Source organism: Myotis nattereri (assembly GCF_964212035.1).
Source record: "Myotis nattereri genome assembly, chromosome: 7".
NCBI classification, from domain to species: Eukaryota; Metazoa; Chordata; class Mammalia; order Chiroptera; family Vespertilionidae; genus Myotis; species Myotis nattereri.
The window spans coordinates 14,766,733-14,791,577 of NC_138082.1; positions in this window are offsets into that span (position 1 = coordinate 14,766,733).

Genomic DNA, 24,845 nt, shown 5'->3' on the forward strand with positions numbered 1-24,845 from the left:
GTTCAGCCAATCCAGTCTTCCTAACATGGAAATAGAGATAAACAACTCTGGTTTATTTTTTAAAAATATTTTTTAATTGATGTCAGAGAAGAAGGGAGAGGGAGAAAGAGATAGAAACATCAGTGATAAGAGAGAATCATTGATTGGCAGTCTCCTGCACGCTCCACATTGGGGATAGAGCCTGCAACCCAGGCATATGTCCTGACTGGGAATCAAACCATGACCTCCTGGTTCATAGGCTGATGCTCAACCACTGAGCCACACCGGTCGGGCTCTGATTTATTTTTTAAAGATGGTAAGTTCTATATTGTTAAGAAAAGTTCTTTGCCCTAACCCAGTGGTCAGCAAACTCATTAGTCAACAGAGCAAATATCAACAGTACAACGACTGAAATTTCTTTTGAGAGCCAAATTTTTTAAACTTAAACTATATAGGTAGGTACATTGTTATTAATTTAATTAGGGTACTCCTAAGGCTTAGGAAGAGCCACACTCAATGGGCCAAAGAGCCCCATGTGGCTCGTGAGCCGCAGTTTGCCGACCACGGCCCTAACCAGTTTGGCTCAGTGGATAGAGCATCGGCCTGTGGACTAAAGGGTCCCAGGTTTGATTCCGGTCCAGGGCATGTACCTTGGTTGCGGGCACATCCTCAGTAGGGAATGTGCAAGAGGCAGCTGATTGATGTTTCTCTCTCATCGATATTTCTAACTCTATCCCTCTCCCTTCCTTTCTGTAAAAAAAAAAAAAAAAAAAAATCAATAAAATATATTTTTAAAAAATTTCTTTGACTCTAACATAAGAAACTTCAAATTGGCAATGACATTTGTAAGAAAGAATTTTTAAAATGCAAGTTACAACTGATATGGACGTGTAGTGATCACAATTTCCCGGGTACCCTTGTTTAACCATAGACCCCGCTCTTTTATATCAAGCATCTTCGGTGATTGTCACTTACAGCATTTACCTTCCTGACCTCATGCTGCCATGGCTGGCTTGTTTGTAACTATTTCACAAACGTCTGACAGCCCATCTTGTACCTATGTTATTTTTCAATCTACCTCCAACGTGGGCTCCTTTGAGGCAGGAATCAATGGTTTTCACTACTCAGCCCAGAATTTCCCATGAAGCAAGCCTCAATAAGTGCTGTTGAGTTCATTTGTTGAATCTTTATCCAATAATACTTACAGAGTGCTCAAGAGAATTACATTTTTGAGGAGCCACACTTATGAAAAGAATATAGGGAAATGAAGGTTCAGGGAAACCATCCAAAATTCCCCAAATGCTGAAATATAAGATAAAGGAGGGAAAAAGAAAGAGCATGTTGGTGATGTTCAACTGTATGTAGGAATTATGTTGAGCAGGATTGTTCTTAATTTCCCCAAAGATTAAGGGAAGAAGGAAATGTAGGTAAAATAAAGATTCGGGAAGCATGGAAGGAAGAATCTTTGACTTTAGGAATCTTGGTGGCGGTAAGCAGAAGGCAGGGAAAAAAGAAACTGGTTTTCTCTTAAAGGACCCAAAGCTTTGTTAACTTAATGAAGTCCCAACAAAGGGAACACCCAAATGCTGAAGACTGGGCAGCCACATGGTAGCCAGGTTTCCATCCATGTGCCCTTGGGTGAAATTAATGTGCAATGAGCAAGTCCTTGATTGCAAGAGAAACTCAAATCAGTGCCTCTTCCTTCCTTATGGGTTCTGTGCAAGACAGTGAGTGGTAGGAGCAATAGCCATGATTAGTGTCAAAATACTGCCTAACCTCTCTGCTGGAAATCAGAGGCAAGGACAAAACACTTTTTTGAAGGGGTCTCTTGAAAATTTGCAACATCCTATATAATAAAAGGCTAATATGCAAATAGACCAAACGGTGGAACAACCGAACAACTGGTTGTTACAACGTGCGCTGAAGACCAGGGTCATGCGCAGAACATGGTGGGTGTTGACCGCAGTGAGATGGTGGAGCAGGTGAGCGGGGGTGCCAGACCAAGGTGGGGCACAGTTGCTGTCATCGGATGAGTCTCTAATGGGTTACTGAAAATTCTTTGCTCCCATGCGCTGTGGTCCTGCCCAGTGCTCGCACCTGCTGCCGGTGCCCAGTGCTGGCCCTGATCACTCGGCACTGTCAGTGGGTGCGAGCAGTGACTGCCGGCCCCAATTGCCCCTCAGGGCTTCTCTACCTCCTGCTGCTCCTGAGGGGCGATTGGGGCAGCAGCTGCAGCTCACACCTGCTGCTGGTGCCGGCCCCAGTCGCTCTGTGCCATCAGCGGGTGTGAGCGGGGCTGGTGCTATCAGTGTGTGGGAGCAGGGCTGCCGGGAGATAGGACCGGAGGCCGTGGAGGGAGGGGCTGGGCGGGAGCATGGAGGATGGGCTGAGACCCGCCCCTGTGCCCACCGCAGCCTTGCGGCCTGCAATTCCTTTCAAGGTGCACGAATTCATGCACTGGGCCCCTAGTCTTATAACAATAGCTCATGTATGGAGCCTTTGATATATGGGAAGGGATATAGGGGACCACATGAGGTAAGGAGGAGCTAGTGTGAGCACCAGTTAGCAGTTGAGGATGTAGCAGTTCCGTGAGGTCACCTACATGACTAGCCAAGTCTCTTAGCCAATGAGTGCGAGACCCAGGCACTGATCCCAGATTTCTATCCCGGTCCAGAGCTCTTGACCCCCACTATCTTGCCCAATGACCTTTGGACGTGAGACCTGCCTAAACAAGTCCTTGGTCAACCCCACTGGCTCCTGGTTTTCTATGATTGGCTTGAATGCCAGTTTCAAGGTCTGGGCCCACTGTGGCCAGAAGAACCTCTGCAGCTGCTCTCAGCCTTGGCTGCACATTAGAACCACCTGGGAAATTTTTCAAAAATGTTGATGCCAGGGTCCCACCCCTAAAGATTTTGGTTTAATTGATTTTCAGTGCAACGTCAGCAGAGACGTTGTGTTTAACTTTTTATTGAAGTATATTATGCATGTAGAAACGTGCCCAGGCTGTCCGTATACATTGCAATGAATTTTTACGAACTGAAGGTACCTGTGTAACCACCACCCCGCTCAAGACTCAGAATGTCACAAGCACGCCCCCTTCTAGCCTCTCCTCCTCCCCGCCTCTCCCCCTGGCCAACCACTCTCCAGACTTCTGACTGCATACATAGTTTGGGCCTAGAGTTTTTTTTAAAAAGAAGAATCTTCTAAAATATATTTATATTGATTTCAGAGATGAAGGGAGAGGGAGAGAGAGAGAGAAACATTATTGATGAGAGAGAATCATTGATCGGCTGCCTCCTACATGCCCCCCACCAGGGATCGAGCTCACAACCCAGGGCATGTGCACCGACTGGGAATTGAACTGTGACCTCCTGGTTCATAGGTTGATACTCAACCCCTGAGCCACACCGGCTGGACTGGCCTAAGATTTTTAAAGCTCCCCAAATGATTCTAATGTGCAGCTACCACTAACTATTGTCTTACTGGTTGAAGGTGGGATGAACTAAATCAAACGCATAGATACAGGTAAACCAATATGAAAGCAAATAAGAACTCCAAGCTATACTTTCACATTAGCTAGCCAACAGGGATTTTTTTTTTAAAAAGTGTTTTTTGGTGTGTTTTTTTAAAAACAATATCTTTTATTTATAAACAACTTTTCCCAGCACTCACCTCTTAGTGAAAGAAAACCTGCCACCTTCAGAATTGCCTAAATCACATTTGCAGATAATAATAAATCCATGTACGGAGTGCTTTCTAAGGACCAAGTCCCTTCCTGAATGCTTTACTCGTTATCTTCCTCAATCCCCACGACACCCGATGATAACAGGCTCTCTTATTTCCCTACTTTACAGATGAGGAAACCTCGTCGTGAACAGACAGGCAGCTTGCCCAAGGGCACACAGTTTGTACCGGGTAAAGCCTGACCTGCAGACTGCGATCCTTCTTGCTGTACCTCCACTGTGCTTGGTATTTCAAAAATCTACGCCCGCCGACCTCTGCTACTAAATACCTGGACAAAGGTGAGCGCCACACTGATTCCCTCACTCAGTGGAAGGAGCTGGGAAGGTGTAGTTACCTGTGTGCGCTTAAGTGGGCCTTGATGACCAGGTAGCTTTACTTCCTGCTTTCATTCATAGCTAAGGAAACGAGCCAGGAAAGGAAGTTTTGGATGCCTTAACAAGCCGAAGGAAGGAAATTAAAGTCCAAGCCCCAGGGGAGGAAACGCTAGGGAAGGTCTTCACTTGACCTATAACCTCCAAGCCTCAGAGGTACAAGCTTGTGGCCTCTGTTCATACAACCTGTGGCCAGTGATGTTACTATTATTATTTAAGTTATCCTTCATAGCGTATTCACTTGTGAGTATTGTCGTTCGTGTAATTATAAAAGTCTCTTCAAGTGCAGCGAGCGTCTAATCTGAACCAGATCGAGCGCCGATGGTCACGGAGTTTTCTGGGTTGGAAACTGGGTCCTCTCCGGTTTCCTGAGTTTGCTCAGTTGTTTGGATTCCGTGTCATATGTGATCAGCCTCCTCGCATATTTATTCTGGCAGCGGAAGGGGTAGGGTGTGAGGAAATCTCTTGGAGAAGTTTTCATTGAAAACTCTAAGTCTTACTTCGTGAGCACTTTCAGGGAGCAAAAGACAACTCAGAAAATGTCAGGCTTATTGCTTTCCCATTTTCCTCCCCTAAGAAAACAGAGTTTCTTGGGGTTGTTCATGTTCCCCCCTGTTTTAAGGTCACCCCCCCACCTCTCCTCTTCCAGGCCCCCACGTCCTTTTACTCGCTACGTTCAGTTTCCCTGGTCCTTTGCTATGCAACTCCCTTTGAGCCAGAGTGTTGGGTCTGTTGCTCTCTAATTTTTTTTTCTCGGAGCAATTTTCCCAATATAAATTACACCCTCCATTACTTTTCTCTCCCTAGAGCCGTGAATCACATGCTAAGAAGCCATTAGGGTGGGGGCAGCTGGATACAGAGCCCGGAGGTTTGAGCCAGTGCCGGCTTGTCACCCGCGTTCTCTGTTTACCCTGCTGCGGCAGCAGCCAAAGTGCAGCCTGGTGCTGGAGTCACCAGCCAGGGAGGGCCTCTCGTGCCCCGTCTCACTTCACCATGTGCTCTGGGTACCTCTGCTTTAGAGCACTGGCCTGTGCTGGGAGGCAAGAAGAAAAATTAGCTTAACCTAAGATGGCTTGACACTTGAACACGGGGCAGATTGCACAAGCGCCCCAGGTCTGCACCCCTGTCTGCATCACTACCCTCTGCCACGGGACTTCGCAGTTCTTTTCCACCAAGAGATGATCCACTGATTCGACTGGGGCATCTGCTCTGGGTGTTGGTAGATGGGATACCAGCAGAGGCTTGGAAGCGTGCTTGCATCACTGGACTTCTTCTCTTGCCCCTTTACTGTTTCCATGAGAAGAGCACGCCTGGGCTGGCCCAGGGCCCTAGGATGGGAATAAGAGATACGTGAGGCAGAGCTGCCCCCAGGAAGCTGCCCAGCCCAGCCCAGCTGACAACAGAACCATCCAGCTGACCCAGAGGTGCATGAACAAACCCAGCCACGATCGATCGGCAGGTCTGCCTAGCCAACCTTCACCTGAACTGCAGGTGCAGGAGCTGGAGTAGGAAGTGATTGGTGTGTTAAGCCTCTGAATTTTGAGGTGGTTTGCTCCCCAGCAATTGCGTTGAGATCATGGCCTCTGAGACAAATATGATCATGATATGAGCAATGAGAAACAAAAGCACTTTGCAAATGTCAAATTGTGAGGAGAGGGAATAGACTGTTGAACACATTTTGGACCTGGAACCTGAAGACCTGAGTTCAAAGCCACTCATGCCCCCAATTACTCTACACACTTGGGCAGATAATTTAAAATTTCTGGGTCTTACCATAAACTTACAGAGCTGGCTTGCAAACTCAAAGCCATGAGAGCTTTGAGAGTATGTCAGAAAATTAATATGGTCCTAGAACTTCATTGGTAGAGTTAAGAAAAAGACAGGGAAGGTGGGAGAGAGGTCAGAGAATAATTTATTTGGGTATAAATGAAATGTGATATCCCCCAAAAGGACAGATACATGGAGTGGGGAATTGGATGATTTTGAAGAATATGTTTGATCAAAGGCTGAGAGGTAGACTTGGAGGCCAGATATAAAGTCCCATTTCTTCAGAGACCTGAAAGTGTGGGATTCATGAATGAATAGGTAGGAGAAAACCTTGAAAATGGCTTACAGAAGGCACCTTCCCGACATCCCTTCACTTGGAGTACAGCAAAGCTGGAGACAATTATGAAGTCTTTGGTCAGGTGGAGAGATAATAGTCCAGACTGGCAGTTCAATACACCTGTCTGGCTCTCTCTGAGCTACCTTTGACTTTTCTTGCTTGTGTATTACCTGGCCTTCGACAAGTCGCCTATCCTGTGGACAAGTGTATGAAACATGGTTCATCTCTTCATTATGTATCGGTTACATGCCACATTCCAGGAACTAGCTGGACTCTGGGGATGAAACAGTCTTCAGACCTGGTTCCCGAGTTGGCTACCAACTCAGGCAGATGGATTTTTCATACATTGTTATTCATGTCAAAGCATATACCACTAGATTCTTTTTTCGAGGGGACAATTATAGCTCGGGGAGGTGAAGTGGCTTGTCCAAAGACACAGAGCTTATAAGAGAAAGAAGAAAATGTATACCTTTTGACCCTGAAATCTGTCTTGTTTCTACTGAACTATGCTGCATCTTTTTGTTGGCTGTTTGTTTTTATTTATAAAAATGTTACTTTGACACTTTTTTGGGTGCACATTCCTGTACATAAAGTAGTAGAGTTAGATGCTTGAGTTTCTTTTGTTCCCTGGAGAAGCTGTGTGATTTACAGTCCGAGGATCAAGGTCTCAGTTTCCAGGGCTTTGGAAGTTGGTTTCTCTACTGAATAAGGACTGAGCTTAAATGTACAAAAATAAGGGAATGTTTTAATCAAGTATGGTTCCTCGGCTCAGTGGGACACTTTGAAAACATTAAATATAATGACTATCAAACTTTACAGGTGAGAGTGTAGATTGTTATAGCTCCTCAAGGATGTATGGGAAGGGATATAGGGGACCCAATGCTACCCTGGTCTAGAGCTCTTGATCCCCCACTATCTTGCCAGGGTATCCCCCAAAATGTATACACACTTTAACAGCTGATTCTATTACATTTTGAAAATGAAATGTATTTTAATAAACACTGCCTTTATAATTATTCAAAGTGTGTATACATTTTGGAGGGACACTCTGGGTATTTCAGAACTACAAATGAATGTGTCCTTTGTTCTAATAATTTTAGCTTGAGGAACTTATTCTACAGAAATATTCATAGACATACAAAATTATTCAGAGCAAAATTATTTGTTTTCCCTGGCAGGATATTGGAAATAACCTAAATGACCATCACTAGGGAACAGTTAAATAAATTATGGTACCTCCTTAGGATGAAATAGCATGCAACTATGAAGAAGAAAGGAAAAGAGGAAGAGAAGAAGAAGAAGAGGAGGAGGAAGAGGCTCCTCATGCATTCACATGGAGCATTTCCAAGGTGTCCTGTTCATGAAGATGGTAGGATAATGCCCAGGGGAGAAAGGGAGTCTCTGGGATTCCAGAAGGAGGTCACTATGACTTACTGGATCAGAGGCAGTAAGTTCCTGCTTCCTCTGTGCCAACACTTATTGACTATGTATTATATGGAAGGTGCTTGGGTATGTTTTATAGAATGTCTAAAATGATACTAGAGAAGTCCCTCTACCTACTACAGTCTAGGTGGGGTTGTACATAGTCTTTATATATAAAGATTAAAACCATCACATGATCAGTGAATGAATGTGGAATCAGCTTGAGGTTGGGATGAGGACAAAGTTTGAGCTTCAGGGAATCAGGAGCCTTCAGAAGAATTTCACGTGAGTTAGAGAAGGGTTTAAACAGAAGGATTGTGGGAGCCAGGCAGGGCCTGCCAGGCGGGCCTCTCTTCGCAGAAGCTGAATTTAGAACGAGCAAGGTGAAGTTGGGGGCAAATAGGACCACTTTGGCTGGAGACGGGGAGACGAGCTCATAGAGCAACTCAGTGATAAGAGCAGAATGGTAGGTTGGAGCAATACTGAAGAGGACCTGGGACGCCAAGATAAAGATCTGGAATTTTGTTCAGGCATGTGAACTAGGGGCAACATGCACAAAGCAATGATTTGGAAGTGTAATCTGGCCACCCTGTGCCAAGTGGTTAGCAGCGGAGGAGGTCTGAGGTTAGGAGACGCCTCAACACCTCAACAGAAGTCCAGGGACGAGGTGCAGAGGCCCAAGCTAGGTCGGTGGCTGGGAAAGTAGAAAAAGAGAGAGAGAGACACTAAGGCTTTATTTCTCAGCCTACCCTGCCTGGACATGACTGTGCATTCTCCGGACAAGTCATAATTATCTTGGGTTTTATTATCTTGGGTTTTACAGGTGTATGACATTGCTGTTGTGCAAGTACATGGGGGCCAAAGAACCTCATCCAGTTGTGTCTCTGGCTGTTTGTCTGCAGATGGTTCCAGACTGAAAACTGGTGTGAAATATGCTTCCCACACATTCAGAGCTGCACCCAGCCTGCTTCTGTGCCCACAGAGAAATCACAAATGGAAGTCCCTTTCCTGAAAGCAAATGCTAACGGGTACAGGTGGTTCTTAAAAGTAATTTTTCTAGTATCGATCAGAACTTCCGTTGATGTTTTCATTTTAAAAAGGGGGTTGCTAAAATAATAACAGGGTGGCTATTTTCAGGTCTTTAAAGGTATTAAATAGATTGTGGGTGCTATCATGTGACGAGGTCTATGCTCTATTGCTAAGTGGTAAGAGCAAGTCTCCTGGCAGTAGCATTACTGCTTCTGCTGGAAGCATCGCATATAGGTTAGGCATGGAGTCAGGGAGGCCACCCTCCAGCTGGGGTACAGGACACGTGGGAAGGAGGGTGCAGAATGGGCATGTCACTTTTTGCTTTTGAATTATTGTGGTACTTGACGAGCAGGTTAATGCCTATAAAGAAGAAATTCTTAAGGCATTTAGTGTATTCCAGAAAAGAACAGCCCCACAGTGCCTTCCTCAGGCTCAAGTCCATGATAAGAAAATAAGACGAAAATGCTAGTTAGGGAAGTAGAGGCAGGGAGGCGGTAGTGAAAGTCTTCCTTGATTCCATAAACTGCTTCTCCAGGCTTACTCCCCAGCAGAATCTAGTCTGGTTAAGAGCTTGGATTTCTGTCCTTGGGCAAGTTTCTTATGTCTCTCGGCCTCAGTTTCCTCAGCTGTAACATGAGGCAGCTGTGGTAAAATGAACTCAGGGATAGAAAGCACCACTTTGCAGATGGCGGCCACCACCTCGGAGGCCTTCCGCAATTACTGGCTATTATTACCATCGTCTACCTGACATTTCCAAACACTTAGCATTGCCCTTGTACCTTTCCTTGACCCTTTAATTATTTATTGGCTTGACCCCCTACTAGAATGTGCACCTTAGAAGCAGGTTTGTAAGTTCTTTTGTTTTTCTTCTTTGCTGACAAAAATAATACATTCTTTTTAAAATATATATATATATATTTTTTATTGATTTTTTTACAGAGAGGAAGGGAGAGGGATAGAGAGCTGGAAACATCGATGAGAGAGAAACATCAATCAGCTGCCTCCTGCACACCCCCTACTGGGGATGTGCCCACAACCAAGGTATATGCCCTTGGCCGGAATCGAACCTGGGACCCTTCAGTCCGCAGGCTGATGCTCTATCTACTGAGCCAAACCGGTTACAGCAAAATAATACATTCTATTACCCCCAAAAGAAAGTAAAAAAATCTGCCTTCATCTCAAGCCCTAAAGATAATATTTGTTGGTTACGGTTTCTACAGGGTAGGAATTGGGGCTACACCATGGCCCCTTGTTGGTAAAGGGCAAGGTAGTAAATATTTTTGGCTTAGCAGCCACATGGTATCTGCTGTAGCTACTGAACTTTGTCCTTATATCCAGACAAAATACCTAAACAAATGGTATGGCTGTGGTCCAATAACACTTTATTTCCAAAAGCAGGCTTTAGCCCATTTTGGCTGATTCCTGTTCCAGAATAGTACTTGCTGTTTAATAGGAATATAATGTGAACCACATATGTAACTTTATATTTTCTTGTAGCCATACTGAAAAAAAGTTTTTTAAAAAAGAAGAATTAGGTCTCTCTCTCTCTCTCTCTCTCTCTCTCTCTCTCTCTCTTTCTCCCTCCCCCCCCTCATTTAAAAATAAAAAAATAATAATGAAAATTGAAAAGTGGAATCAATTTCAATAACATGTTTTATTTAATCCAATGTACCCAAAATATTTCTTCAACGTGTAATCAAAAGAAATAATTATTGGAACATTTTACATTCTTGTTTTTGTATTAAGTGTTTGAAAGTTGCTGTTACATCTCAAGTTGGACTAGCCCCATTTCAAGGGCCCAGTCGCCACCCGGGCTAGGGGCTTCCATCCTGGACAGCTTGTCTGATAGCCTGATAGCCTTTGTATGCAGATAATTGCACACATTCTTAAAAACAAAAGTAACATAACATGCATGCTTTTTTTCACTGCCTAATCTTTCTTGGAGATCTTTCCCTACCTTCCCATGAAGATCAACCGTTTTCTGGACAGTGATAGTATTCTACTGTTTAGATGTAGCATAATCTATTTGATCAGTTTCCTATTGGTGGGCATTTGTATTGTTTCTAATTTTGAATTGTTATTTAAAATAGTTCAGGGATTGTCCTTCTATGCAGAAGTCCTGGCACCTGTGGGAGTATATATTTAGAATAAATTCTTGGGAGTTGAATTGCTGAGTCAAAGGCTGCGTTGACATTGAACTTCGTAATGACTATGGCCAAGCTGGAGAGCTGGAATTCTATCTTGTTTTTCTCTGTATCTCCAGCATGTTTGCTCTCAGTGGATAATTGTTAAATGAGTGGATAGATAAAAATCTATCCATTGAGAGAGGGAGGGAGGGAGAGAGAACTAATACGGAATAAAGTGGGGACAGTTAACTGCATATTGAGGAGAGACAACCCGAAACACCCTGGGGTGGTAGAGGGAAAGCTGTTTAATATTCAGTTAAACTCCTGTGCGCTCAGCCCAGTTCCAAGCCCTATCCCTCTCAGGAGGTCTCCGGCCTTGGGTCTCAGGCTGTGGCCCGTTGTGTTGCACTAGGAAATACTCTCTGCGTCTGAAGGCCCAGACTCCCTGGCAGCGTGCAGGACAGGGTGTCTAGCTAAGGGTGGAGGTAGGTGTTGGATGTGGTGAAAGGACTGCCTCCCCGGGGCCTGGGGAAAACCCTGCTCCTCGGGGATCAGACAGGCTCGGGGATTCTGGAGTTCCACCTGCCGCTGATGCGAAACCTGCCGCCCTCTTGGAATGAGGGAATGCGTCCTCCCAGGCCCCGCGACCTGTCACCACCGTGGCAGAGAAGTTTCCACTCTCCAGTGGCCAAGCACACAGACAGGAAATCTGACTGTAAAAGCCTGAATGTGCCTTGCGATCTTCCCTGTCCTTCTTCCTGCTAAGAGTTATCCCCTGGCCTGTCTCTCGAACCCGGAGCTCTGGCCACACTCACAGCCCTGCCTGCCCCTCCTGCCCACCGGCCTCCCTCACGCATTGTTCTCCAGCACATCCCACCCTCCTGCCAACTCAACCCTGAGAGCTGGCTGTTCTGTAGCCTCTGGAAGGCAAGGCCTGGCTTCTTCATCCCCAGAAGCTGCCGTCGTTGGCACATAGTTGGCACTTAACAGATGTTAGCTGAGTAATGGGAGAAAATAATCACCAGACTTCAGCTTGCTCTCTAACTTCTATGTGAATAACTCAGCAGACAAGCATTGACCAAGTGCCAGTTATATGCCAGGCACTAGGTCAGGTAAACGAGACAGACAGACAGGTCCCTAAGGTCATGATCTCAGGCTCTTTTCTGACAATACCTAACACTTCACAGCTCCCCAAACACCCATGGATCATTCTGTACCTTTATTCACTCAAATATTTATTTGGGCACCTATTATCTGCTAGCATTAGCTAGACACATACTCTCTCCCCTCCCTACCCCCAATATATTTTTATTGATTCCAGAGAGGAAGGGGGAGGGGAGAGAGAGAAAAACATCAATGATGAGAGAGAATCATTGATTGGCTGCTTCCTGCACACCCCCTATTGGGGATCAAGCCAGCAACCTGGGCATGTGCCCTTGGCTGGAATCGAACCCAGGGCCCTTCAGAACGCAGGCCAATGCTCTAGCCACTGAGTTAGACCAACCAGGGCTAGACACATACTCTCTTAATTCTCACAGGAGTCCTCCAACGCAGATAATACCAGCCCCACTTTACACATGGGGCTGTGGGATTAAGTAACTCGCCAAATCTACATATGCCAGGAGTGTGCGGCCAGGATGCCAGCTGAGGGCTCCTTGAATTGCTTTTCTCTACATCCCTACACCGCAGTCCTCAGTACCTCTCATTGTAACTTCTAAATATCTCACTGCTTTACATGTTTCGGAATGGGAGCTCCCTGCAGTGCCAGAGTGGCTTGTCCAAGTTACTGTGGCTGGTGGTCAGCCAGGACTAGACTCTAAAGGGCACAGGCTTACTTGCCAGGTTACATGGCTCTTTATATTTTGAAATAAAATAAAAGTGGGCGATGTTACTGCTCCTTGGTTGCTAGGACCCGAGGGGCTTGTGCCGCAGCGGCGACGGCGTCACTGTTCAGGCCTTTGCCTTAAATTCAGGCCCAGAGCCTCCACTTCCTCCTGCTCCCACGCCTCTCCCAGCTGCCAAACCGTCTCCCTCCCAAGGCCATGCTTTTGGGAGCAAGGAAAGAAAAACAAGAGTAAGTCGTTTTGATTAAATAAGAACTAATGGATCCAGGCAAAATGATTGTAATCAGACCCACAGACACTCTCCTGGCCAGGAGGGGGAGATTCTGTGAAATAATAATGCTTACATTCTCCTCTTTTTTCCCCTTCCCGCTCTGAGCGGTGGACTTTTCTGCCCTGACGCTGTTTAAAATCTTGCCAGAGGCAGGAACACACAGGGAAAATATCCTGCCTGTAAACAAGGAAAAGCTTCATGGAAGGGACTTGGCGTTTGGAGACTCCTATTGGGATTGGCAGCAGGAAAATCTAACGCTCTGGAAATAATGACCCCGCATTAGGTCACTTGGGCAGCGCAGCCACCCTGCACAGACCGAAAACGGTTGCCTCAGCCTCTTTTCTCCCCAGCTCGAAGCCACAAGGAGGATGGTTCATGCATTTATTCAATATTCAATGATCTTTGCTATTTACAGGGAATTTGAAGAGATCCAAAGTGAAAACACAGGCTCTTCTAGATTACAGTGCGGCGGGAGTAACCCCGCGCAGGAGAGCTGTGGGGCCACGTGGGTGGTGATCGGTGACTCCCAGGGATCCTCCCGTAGCCGCAGCCTGGCTGCTCTCTGCCCCGCGTCCAGGCTGGAGTCTCACGGCCAAGTTCTCCTCTACAAACTCTAAAGGCCTCCTGTGCCTCCCACGATCTCTCACAGGGCTCGTCCCATTCCCACCAGCACCCTAGCTCACCCCACCAGAGAATTGTTTTTTGTTTAATTTTTTTCTTTTTAAAATTATATATATATTAGAGGCCCGGTGCACAAAAATTTGTGCACTTGGGGGGAGGGGGGGGGGGTCCCTCAGCCCGGCCTGTGCCCTCTTGCAGTCTGGGACCCCTCGGGAGATAACGACCTGCTGGCTTAGGCCTGCTCCCGGGTGGCAGAGGGCAGGCCTAATCCCTAGGTGCAGCCCTTGGTCGGGCTCAGAGCAGGGCCAATTGGGGAGTTGGGGCGCCGCCCCCTGTCACACTCAAGGCAGGGTCGATGGGGAGGTTGCGGCGCCACCCCCTGTCACGCACAGAGTAGGGCCGATAGGGGAGTTGGGGCACCGCCCCCTGTCACACACAGAGCAGGGCGGATCAGGGGGTTGGGGCACCGCCCTCTATCACCCACAGAGCAGGGCCGATCAGGGGGTTGGGGCGCCGCCACTCTCACACTCAGGGCAGGGCCGATGGAGAGGTTATGGCTCTACCCAGTCACAGTCAGAGCAGGGCCCGTGGGGTGGGGGGATTGGGGCGCCGCACCCTGTTACACACAGAGCTGCAGGGCGATCAGGGGGTTGGGGAGCTCCCCCCTATCAGGCACAGAGCAGGGCCGATAGGGAGGTTGTGGCCCCACCCCCTGTCACACACAGAGCCGCAGGGCGATCAGGGGGTTTGGGCGATGCCCCCTGTCACGCTGATCCTGGTGCTGGGAGGCCTCGCGGCTCCGCTGATCCCGGTGCTGGGAGGCATATTACCCTTTTACTATATAGGATAGAGGCCTGGTGCATGGGTGGGGGCCGGCTGGTTTGCCCTGAAGGGTGTCCTGGATCAGGGTGGGGGTCCCCACTGGGGTGCCTGGCCAGCCTGGATGAGGGGATGATGGCTGTTTGCAGCTGGTCACACACCCTTCAGGGTGGGGGTCCCCACTGGGGTGCCTGGCCAGTGTGAGTGAGGGACTGAGGGCCATTTTCAGGCTGGCGGGTAACTGAAGCTCCCAACCGCTCCTTTTTTCCTTTTTTTTTTATTCTTGGATTTATGGCTGTCACTGGAGCTGAGAGCCGGCTTTAGCTGTGAGACCTCGCTGCTGAAATCAGGTTTCTGGCTTTGTTTACTTTCTGTATTTGAAACTTTGTTGCGACTCCAGCTCTGAGATCCGGCTGACTGAAAACAGGTTTCTGGGGTTTTGTTTAGCTTCTATATTTGTAACAGTGTTTCTTAGCAGCTCAGAGCCCAGCAGCGGCAGGCGGGGAACGTTGCAGTCCTCCGACACTGAAGCAAGCAAGCCTCCTGTTCGTGTCAGTAGCCTGGCTGCCGGCCGCCATCTTGGCTGGCAGTTAATTTGCATATCGCCCTGATTAGCCAATGGGAAGGGTAGCGGATGTACGGCTAATTACCATGTTTCTCTTTTATTATATAGGAGATATACATATATATATATATATATATATATATAAAATTGATTTTAGAGAGGAAGGGAGAGGGAGAGAGAGCTAGAAACATAAATGATGAGAGAGAATCATTGATTGGCTGCCTCCTGCACTCCCCACACTGGGGATCGCCCACAACCCAGGCATGTGCCCTGACTGGGAATCGAACCGTGACCTCCTGGTTCGTAGGTCGATGCTCAACCACTGAGCCACACCAGCTGGGCTAAACATTATTTTTCAATTACAGTTCACATTCAGTATGATTTTGTATTAGTCCCGGTGTACAGCACAGCAGTTTGACAATCATGTTCTTGACAGAGTGATATTTCAAGTCCCCGCCTGACACCACGCAGTTATTACAGTGTTATTGCCTGTAATCCCTGTGCTGTCCTCTACATCCCAGGGCCACAGGAGAACTTTGTATCATCACGTGACAGCTGGGCCTAGATCCTCTGCCCTGTCGGATTGTTGAGGAATGAAGAATAGGTGCAGAAGGTGGGAAATTGGCCCCAGGAAACTGAGAGCTGGAGACGACACTGGGGGAACTTTCTGGATCTAGACCAGTGATGGCGAACCTATGACACGCGTGTCAGAGCTGACACGCCAACTCATTTTTTTGGTTGATTTTTCTTTGTAAAATGGCATTTAAATATATAAAATAAATATCAAAAATATAAGTCTTTGGTTGCAAATATCAAAAAATTTCTATATGTGACACGGCACCAGAGTTAAGTTAGGGTTTTTCAAAATGCTGACACACCGAGCTCAAAAGGTTCGCCATCACTGGTCTAGACCAATCAGTCACTTACTCATTCTTCCCTAGCCACATCCAGAAAGTCACGGTGAGCATCGTCTTTTCCTTACCTATGCTCCAGGATGGGGATGCCGGCCAGGCTTTCCCACCTCAACTTCAGGGCAAGAGGTCTGACAAGGAGCCATCCATGTTCTTGGTGTGTCCACCTGAAAGCATCCGCCCCTGCCTCCTGTCTGTCGTCACCGCATACCTCGGAGGTCGTGTGGGTTCGGTGTGGGGCCACCACAGGAAAGCCAATGACCACAACAGAGTGAGTCACACACATTTTTTGGTTTCCTAGTGCATAAAAAGTGATGTTTCTGCTATACTGGTCTATTAAGTGTACAATAGCATCATGGCTAAGCAACAATGGACATTCTTAATTGAAAAATACTTGATCTAGCTAAAACATGCCAACCATCAGCCGAGCCTGTTGGGAAAATGGCATCAATAGACTTGCTTGACGCAGGGTTGCCACAAACCTTCAACTTGTACAAAACACAGTATCTGTGAAACACAATAAAGCGAGGTGTGCCCGGAGGGCTCCTCTTTCCCGGATGAGGAAGCTGGGGTCCTGCGGGGTTGATTTACCCAAAGACAAAGAGTGAGGACTGCTTCTTAAGGTCCAAACACCCCAAAGACACTCCCTATGACACTTGTAATATCTATGGGTGAGAAAATACATGGAAGGGAAAAAGCTACTATTAATGAAGTGTAATCTCTTTAGCTAGATTGGCATCCTATGAACTATGATAGCATCTACAGCTTTAAAGTATTGTGACAATATTAATGGCAACTACTATTATCATGTACTTATTATGTGCCAAGTATTTTGCTAAGTGCTCTACATGCATGGTCCATAATTCACCCACCACCCTACAGGGTGGATGGAGACCTTTATTATCCCCATTGTATAGATGAGGAAACCAAGGCTCAGAGAGATTAAATAACTTGCCCAAGCTCACATTGGTGGGACGTGGTGGCCTGAGAATTCAGTCTGACAGGCGTGAAGGATTTAATGCTACTTGATCCCGCCTCTTTATTTATTTTGTGGACACTGTTTGGCATGCCTCCGAATTCTCCAGTCCCTGGCTGAACCCTCAGGGCCTCCTAGGAATTGGAGACCACCAGTAAGGAGTCACTGGCTATTTGGGGAATAATGTCAAGCATGTCAAACTCAAAGGCTAACATGGGCCAAACAAATGAGGTATGTAGAACCGTGGACCGCGAGTTTGACATGCTTGATGTAGGTGCTCAGCCCTCAGCCTAGAGTTGAGCTTCAGCTTGCTCACTGGCACAGGACCCTCCTAAATCCACCTCATGCTTGTAGCATCTCTCAGACCCCCGAGCTCCCAATGCTTGTGTTTGCCTCTGTCTAGTCCGGCTTGTCCACGTGTCCCCAGAGACCGGAGGGATGAACAGTTGAGAACCTGTTTGCAGACCATTAGCAACCATAATCACCTTGCCCAGTAACCTGATCTACCTCAAACGAAGGGTCTTGATTTTAGCAAACAGTTGAAGTGGCCTCTGTGTAAAGTGGAGGGGCGGAGCAGGGCTGAGTCAGCTCGCTGAAATGGCCTCTCTTCTGGGAAGCTGGGGTCTGTGTGGCAATCAAGCCAGGCCCACCTCCTGGGCCGAGGGGTGCTGAGCCCACACCCTTCGGGTTGTTCCTGCCCCTGGAATTCTGAAACCGGCTTCCTCTGTGTGTGGACCTGACCCAGACTCCCTCATCGCTTTCCCTGCCCAGCCAGGGGGAGCGAGTAACTCCATTTGCTGCCCACTGGACCGAGGGCAGCCACGGGATCTTTACACACCGTCTTTCTCCATCCTCGCCACGAAGTCACAGCCACGACACCTCCCATGTCACAGGTGAGGGAGGCGAGATGTAGACACGGCGGTGCTCAGCTTCTAGGAATTTGGCAGCCTAGGGTCAAATCCGACCATTCTTAGGAATTAAATGGTATAAACGTATAAATAAATTATATTAAAAACAGGAAGTAAATACTCAAAATCCATCACTTCCTAATGACTTAGCGGCATGTCCCTGGCGTCTGCTTCCGTTGTCCGTCTGGTGGACACGAGTTAGCCTGTCCCGCGTGCTTGTCTCCGTGGCCACCGCTCCGCTCTGGCCGTTCGCAACCCGCCGTGGTGGGAGTTTTTGTGCCACAGAAATCGACAAATGGACAAGCCAGGGCCTGTTCCCCCGCTCCCCCCCCCCCCCCCCCCCCCAGAGAACTGGTTGTTAAACATTCACCAGTCCCCCTGTGCTGAGAGAGGTTAACTCACTTAGCAAGGTCACAGGCGGGTGGAGGAGCTGAGCCGGCGGCCGGCTCCGAGAGCCTGCCACAGGCTAGGCTGCCTCTGAAAAACAGTAAAGGCTCTTCAGCGAGTTCATGGCAAGGAAACAAAAGTGTCGGAGGAGGTGAAGGATGAAAAGAGACAAAGATATTATGTGATCACAATACGTACGCCCTATTTGGATTCTGATGACAATAAACTGTAAAAAAGGATGACTTTTGTGAGGCACGTGGAAATGTGAGGCTTACTCGATAATTTGATGATATTACTGGATTGTTATTTTCTTAGGTGTAATAATGGTATTTTATTTCAGAAGATATGAAGGCCGAGATCAGATGGATGATCTACCCGGAGGAACATCCGTGGGTGTGAAGACCACTGGTCCTCAGGGTGGGGGTGCCGGCCCAGCAGCATCCGCGGCCCCTGGGAACTCGGAAAAGCAAAGCTCAGGTGCCCCCTCAGACCTGCTGGGCCAGAAACTCCGAGGAGAGGCCGCTCACCTGTGTGTGCCCCTCCCCCTCCCTCACAGGTGATCCGATGCACGCTCCAGTTTGAGAACCACGAGGCTTAGATGAAGCAAGAGGCACCAGGAGTGGATTGTTGAGGCTGAGTAATAAGTACTTGGGGTGAAGGGGTTCATAAGTATGTTTGAAATTTCCTGTAACAGTTAAAAGAATAGCCCTGACCAGTTTGGCCCAGTGGCTAGAGTGTTGGCCTGCAGATTGAAAGGTCCCGGGTTCGATTCCGGTCAGGGGCATGTACCTTGGTTGTGGGCACATCCCCAGTAGGGGTTGTGCAGGAGGCAGCTGATCGATGTTTCTCTCTCATCGATGTTTCTAACTCTCTATCCCTCTCCCTTCCTCTCTGTAAAAAATCAATAAAATATATTTTAAAAAAGAATAATTAAGCCCATTGGCAGGGGGGTGTGGGGGAGGGGTCACAGCTGGCTGGCCCCTGGATCTAGGGGTGGACAAATGGATTCTCTTGAATGTCCTTCACAAGCATTGTATTGGTGCCAGTGTCTTTTTAAAATATATATATTTTATTGGTAGCATTACAGATACCTCCGGTTTTCCCGCCCATTCCCCCCCTTCTCCCAGCCCCTACTCCCCACCCCCCAGGTCTTCACTACCCTATTGCCTGTGTTCCTGGGCTATGCATATACGTATGTAAGTTCTAGGTGCTCATGTCTTTTGAATTAAAAGTCCACGCTAATGGCTGCATTAGCATCAGACTCCCACAGGCAGCTCGAACCCCTCCCGGCCAACTCCAACTCGAGTTTCTCTGACCAACTTCACCGCTTCCTTTGAGGCCCTAGTTTTAATAAAGTTCAATCCTGGAACCTCAGATCTCTTGGAGAAGCAACTGTTTTAATTTTCAACTTCCAACGAAAGCTGTGAGACTTGAAAACAGCCACCCACGAGACCTGCTTTATCAGCTACAGACGTGACGCAATTAATTAACCGTGCACAGCCTCTCACCACACAAGCCGCTTAGCTTCTAGTGCATGGTGGTTCTGGTTTACTGAGCAGATACGGCCCCAGAGCCTGTAGCTGTTTGCCTCCCGCCGGAGGGGCTGTCCTGGGCGGTGGACTCATTAGTTGGTGTTTGCAGAGAGGCAGGAATCCAAAGAAAGCATTAGGTAAGTTTGTATTTTTATTTATTTATTTATTTTGTGTGAAAGGTACTGAAAAAGGGACCCTTTGTCTGGGCCTGGACTCACATCCAAGTTATGTCGTTAGGTCCCTGGTTGTCCATTTGCCTCCGTTCCCCAACCTCCTTCTCTCCAGCCCATTTTTCCCCTCTCTCATTTCCGCTCTTCCTCCCAACTGGAAAACTCTTTGGATTTTGTCCGGGAGGATGGAAAGGTCTGTTTGCCCATCACGGGGGACTCTTCAGGGATTTCAGTCTTTTTAGCGTAAATGCCAAATGCTTCGACACCCTCTGTCTTCCTAGGACCCTTCCACCCTCTCCAAGCAGCCTCTTTCCTTTTCCCTTCTCTCCCCTCCCCCGCCCCTTCTCTCTTCAAAACTGTCCTATTGAGACTTTGTCCAGAAATAGCAAGGGCATCCTTTCTAGAAGCTTACTTCCCAAGACTCTGGAGGGAGGAGAAGGAAAGGACTGGTTGGTCGTTTTCTTGTGGAGAAGGAAGGGAAAGCAGAGCAGGAGAAGGGACGTCTTTTTGGAGGAGGGAGGATGTTTGAACTCGGCCTCGTCTTTTCCAAGCACTGCTCCTAGAAGAGCGTTCCTTACCTGCACTCTGTACGGAGCGGGAGGCAACATGCAGATTTGGGGGCCACGTTCCAACCCAACGGAATCACAGTTTCCAGGGACGGACTCCGGGAATCGGTATTTGCAATAAGCTCCTCAGATGGTTTGGATGCCCCTGGATTCAGTGCGTGAGGCCCAGGGGCAAGGTGTGCCTCCTAAAGGCCAGGTGCTGTGCGAGGGCGGGAAGAGCTCTGGCGTTGGTTTAACCTCCAGGCACGCTGTAAGGAAATGAGGCGTTATTTTATATCAGTGGCATTTGTTGAGCGTCCTCACACCTCCCCACAACCACCCAAAGTTGCAGTCTTGTTATACCCATTTTACAGATGAGGGAACTGAGGTGTGGAGAGGCAGGCAGTTTGTCTACATCATACCAATAAAACGTGGTGTCATGGTACCAATACTTGTATATTCTGGCTCAGGTCTTTCAGAGGAGGACTGTACTGGCCATATTTTCCATGCCAAAAACTGAAACTCGTGACCTCACAATATGGTTTTATTTTGACGGACAATGGTTTATCATATTTGCACTCTGAATGGTCCCCTTATACCCTGGGCCTGTATTAGCTTGTTTTTCACTTTTAGGATGTTTTGAAACTCAGATATGGCAGTCTTAGGCCTCGTGTGCCAAACCCACTGGGCTGGAGGCCCCAGGCTTCCTCCCCTGGTATTGGGGATTTATGGATCTATTTTTAAATTATTCAACAATAAAGATAAATCAGGCCCTGGCCAGTGTGGCTCAGTTGGTTGGAGCATTGTCCCATAAACCAAAGTGTTTTGGGTTCGATTCCCAGTCAGGGCCCATACCTAAGTTTTGGGTTCAGTCCTTGGTTGGAGCATGTAAGAGAGGCAGCCAACCGATGTCTCTCTCTCTCTCTCTCTCTCTCCCCCCCCTCCCCCCTTCCCTCCCTCTCCCTCTCCCTCTCGTTCTAAAAAAACACAAACCGCAAGAAACTGCCTCCCTCCCCGCCCCCTCCTGCATAAATCAGAAGTTCTCATTTACCCCTCATTCTTATTCTCAGAGGCAACTTTTGTGACCAGTCTATGCTTTTACACACACGATGTGTGTTTTTTTCTGAACATAAATGGGAAACTACTGTATGAATCAGCCTTTTCACATGATTTCTCTTAGACCTCTTTCTGTGTCTACCTTGTTCTCCCCGCAACCTTTGCATTTTTTTTTTAAACAATAAAGGCTCACTGAAAAACTTCAGTGATAAGAGGGGAAGGAAGAAAATTCCCTAAGCATAATTAAAAGTAAAAAAAAGAATGATAGCTTGATAGTTATTCCAAGTTTGGAAATAAATTATTTTATTGTGGTGAAATACGCGTACCATAAAATGGACCATTTTAAACCATTTTTAAGTATATAGTTCAATGACATTAGCTACATTAACAGTGTTACAAACCATTCTCCCCAACTGAACTCTGCACCGTTGAAACACCAACTTCCTATTCCTCCCTCCCCTAGCCTCTGGCAGCCCGGTTCTACTTTCTGTCTGTGTGAATTTCATCACTCTAGCTACCTCACATACATGGAATGACACAGTATTTGTCCTCTTCTGTCTGGGTTATTGCACTTAGCATAATGTCTTCAGGGTTCATCCATGTTGTAGCATGTGGTAGAATATCTTTCCTTTTTAAGGTTGCATAATAGTTCATGGTATATATATATCACGTTTTGTTCATCTGTTGATGGGGACTGGGGTTGTTTCCGTTTTCTGGCTATTGTGGGACTAATGCTGCTATGAACATGGGTGTGCAAATGTGATCGAGTCCTGCTTTCAGTTCTTTTGGGCACATACCCAGAAGTGGAATTGCTGGCTCATATGGGAATTCTATGTTAACTCATTCTTTTTAACCACTGCATAATATTCCACTGTATCTTGCATGTGTTGTTGGCTAATTTAAGTTCTCTTTTCTGTGAATTGCCCATTGTCGGGGATGATTTTTAATAGGATTTTAGATAATTTTTATATACTCTGGATAGTCTTTCTTTTATCTGTTATATGCATGACAAATTATACTCATTTAAAAGTAAGTTTCTACATCATTCCAGATCCAAGTGCTCGTCATGATACCTTTGATTATTTAAGGAATGTTCCGTGGTGAGAATTTTTATTATGAAAAGGGAGCTCACAGGCAGGCAGCCATCTGCATGTAGCTCAGGGCCTGCCCATAGTAGGTGTTTCATACATGTTGACTGAGTGACGAAGCTACTTTTGGGCAGCACATGTTTCATTAGTTTTCCTTTTTAGGATTTACTGGGATGGGTCACATCCAGACACTAATTAAATTTTCCCTAACTTTAACCTGTTCTACCAGGCTAGTAAAGAAAAAAAAAATTTAAGCCAAATGGCTATGAAAATAGTCGACAATCAAGGTTCTGCAATTTGAAAAGCACTGTAGTGAACCCGTACTGCAACGGGCTTTGTCAAAGTGAGAACATCAGTGGTTAAATAGCTTACAGATTAGGAAAGAGTGGAAAAGGGACAGATTCTTAACTCTGTCTTCCCACCTTTCTCCAGGAAAGATACCGTCCATCTTTCTCAATAGAAAGATAACGTATAATAGCTACCATTTGTTATCCGCTTAGTATGTATCGGGCAATTTGCTGAGTGCTGTACCATTGCTATTTAATCTTTCATAGTCATCCCGAAAGGGGGCCATTGCTCCCACTTGACAGATGGGGAGGCCCAGGAAGGCTCGGGCTGCTGAAGGCCACGCGGCTCAGGGTGAGCAGTAGACCTGGGAGTTTATCCCTGTCCCTTGGTGGCAGTCACTGAAACCCCGACGATCGTCCTACTCTGTGTCCAGGGACCCCACCGTGGATCTGGGTTACCGGGCCAGGAGCGGGGGGCTCTGCCTGCGTATGTGGTGGGAGGGGAGCAGGAGGGAAACTGGTGCTGTGCTGTCCCCTGGTCTGGGCGTGGGGACCAGGCTGCCGAGTGCCTCCTCCTCCTCCTCCTCCTCCTCCTCCTCCTCCTCCTCCTCCGCCTCCTCCTCCTCCTCGGGGACAGCGGAGCCTCTCAGGCCAGGGCGACGGCTCCAATCTGTCCTCCCTGGGAATGGCCCTGTCACCTCCTCAGGGACACGGCCTCCTGACTGTCCTCCCGAGACCTGTGCCTTCCCAACGCTGCCTGTGCAGGGGTGGCACCTCACAACTGAGCAGACTTCTATTAATTCTTTATGTTTTATTGTTTACAGATGTCTCCCCTCCCTCCCCCAGGGCTTCACCACCCTGGGCCTGTGTCCGTGGGCTATGCATAGAAGTATGTAAATTCTTTGGTTAGTGTCTCCTCGTCCCCCCACCCCACCTCGAGGCGTGTCAGTCTGCTCCTCGCCTCCATGCTTCGGGTCTTACTTTGTTGATCAATTCATTTTGTTCATTGATTTCCCAAGTCAGTGAGATCACGTGATAGTTGTCTTTCTCTGATTGGCTTATTTCACGGAGCCTGGGAGTCTCCAGGTCCTTCTGAGATGATTAGCTCTTGCACTGCTCTCTAAACTTTGTTCCTGTCGCACCAGGCAAATAGTGATGCCTCTGGGGCCAAAGGCCTGGTTACATTTTTTTTTTTTTTTTGGACACAACTCCTCTGAAAAACAGCACTGGACCCAAGTCCTGACTGATAAAGTGTATGTTTAGTGGACAGCCATTTCAGGGCCGCCGTGCACGTGGCCAGCTGAGGGTCGTGAGCATGAACAGCCGTGCTCAGGAGAAGACCGACTGGGAAGGACCCCGCAGATGGAACATTAGGATTCTGGAGGGAGTGCCGTGTGCCTGTCTTAAATGCATTCAGGACTTGAAGAGAAAACCCCCCACCCTTTCCTTGATCCTCTCCCTCATTCTCCTCCTAACTTTCCAGTTCTTAGGTGGAGCTCATTTCCTGCTCCGTGGGCCTGGGAGAACAGGGGGTGCCCCTGGGAACATGAAGGCCCTGCTGGCGTGAATGGTGGAGGCCAAGGGGAGGGGAAGGAAGGATCCCCATTTTATTTTTGATGATAATGATTGCAAATAGCATTTGAAATTATAATTCAAGTTCTGGGGGTGGGGGGGGGTTCTCTTTTCTGCAAGTTTGTGGATCATTTTAAATACAAAGGGCCTGAGGGGCTCATTCTTCTAGTCCTGATTCTCCGTGTCTAGATTGTTGCTGCTCTCATCTTTGAAATTGTCCCCAGGTGATCTACTGCTACCTAGATCAGTCAGAGGTCGCCACTGAAAGAAAGTGCACCTTGAAAACGGAATCCTCTCTCTCCCCCCGCCACCCCCTCCCCTCCCCTCCCCTCCCCTCCCCTCCCCTCCCCTTCCCTCCCCTTCCCTCCCCTCCCCTCCCTCTCTCAGTGATTTTAACAGCCCAGTGGCAGAGGACGCTCCACTGGTGTCCAGCCCAGAACATGGTCCTGGCCCCCAGGCCCAGTGGCAGGGGAGCCAAGTGAGCATTAGTAGGAACCCCACCCCTGGCAGCGGAGGAA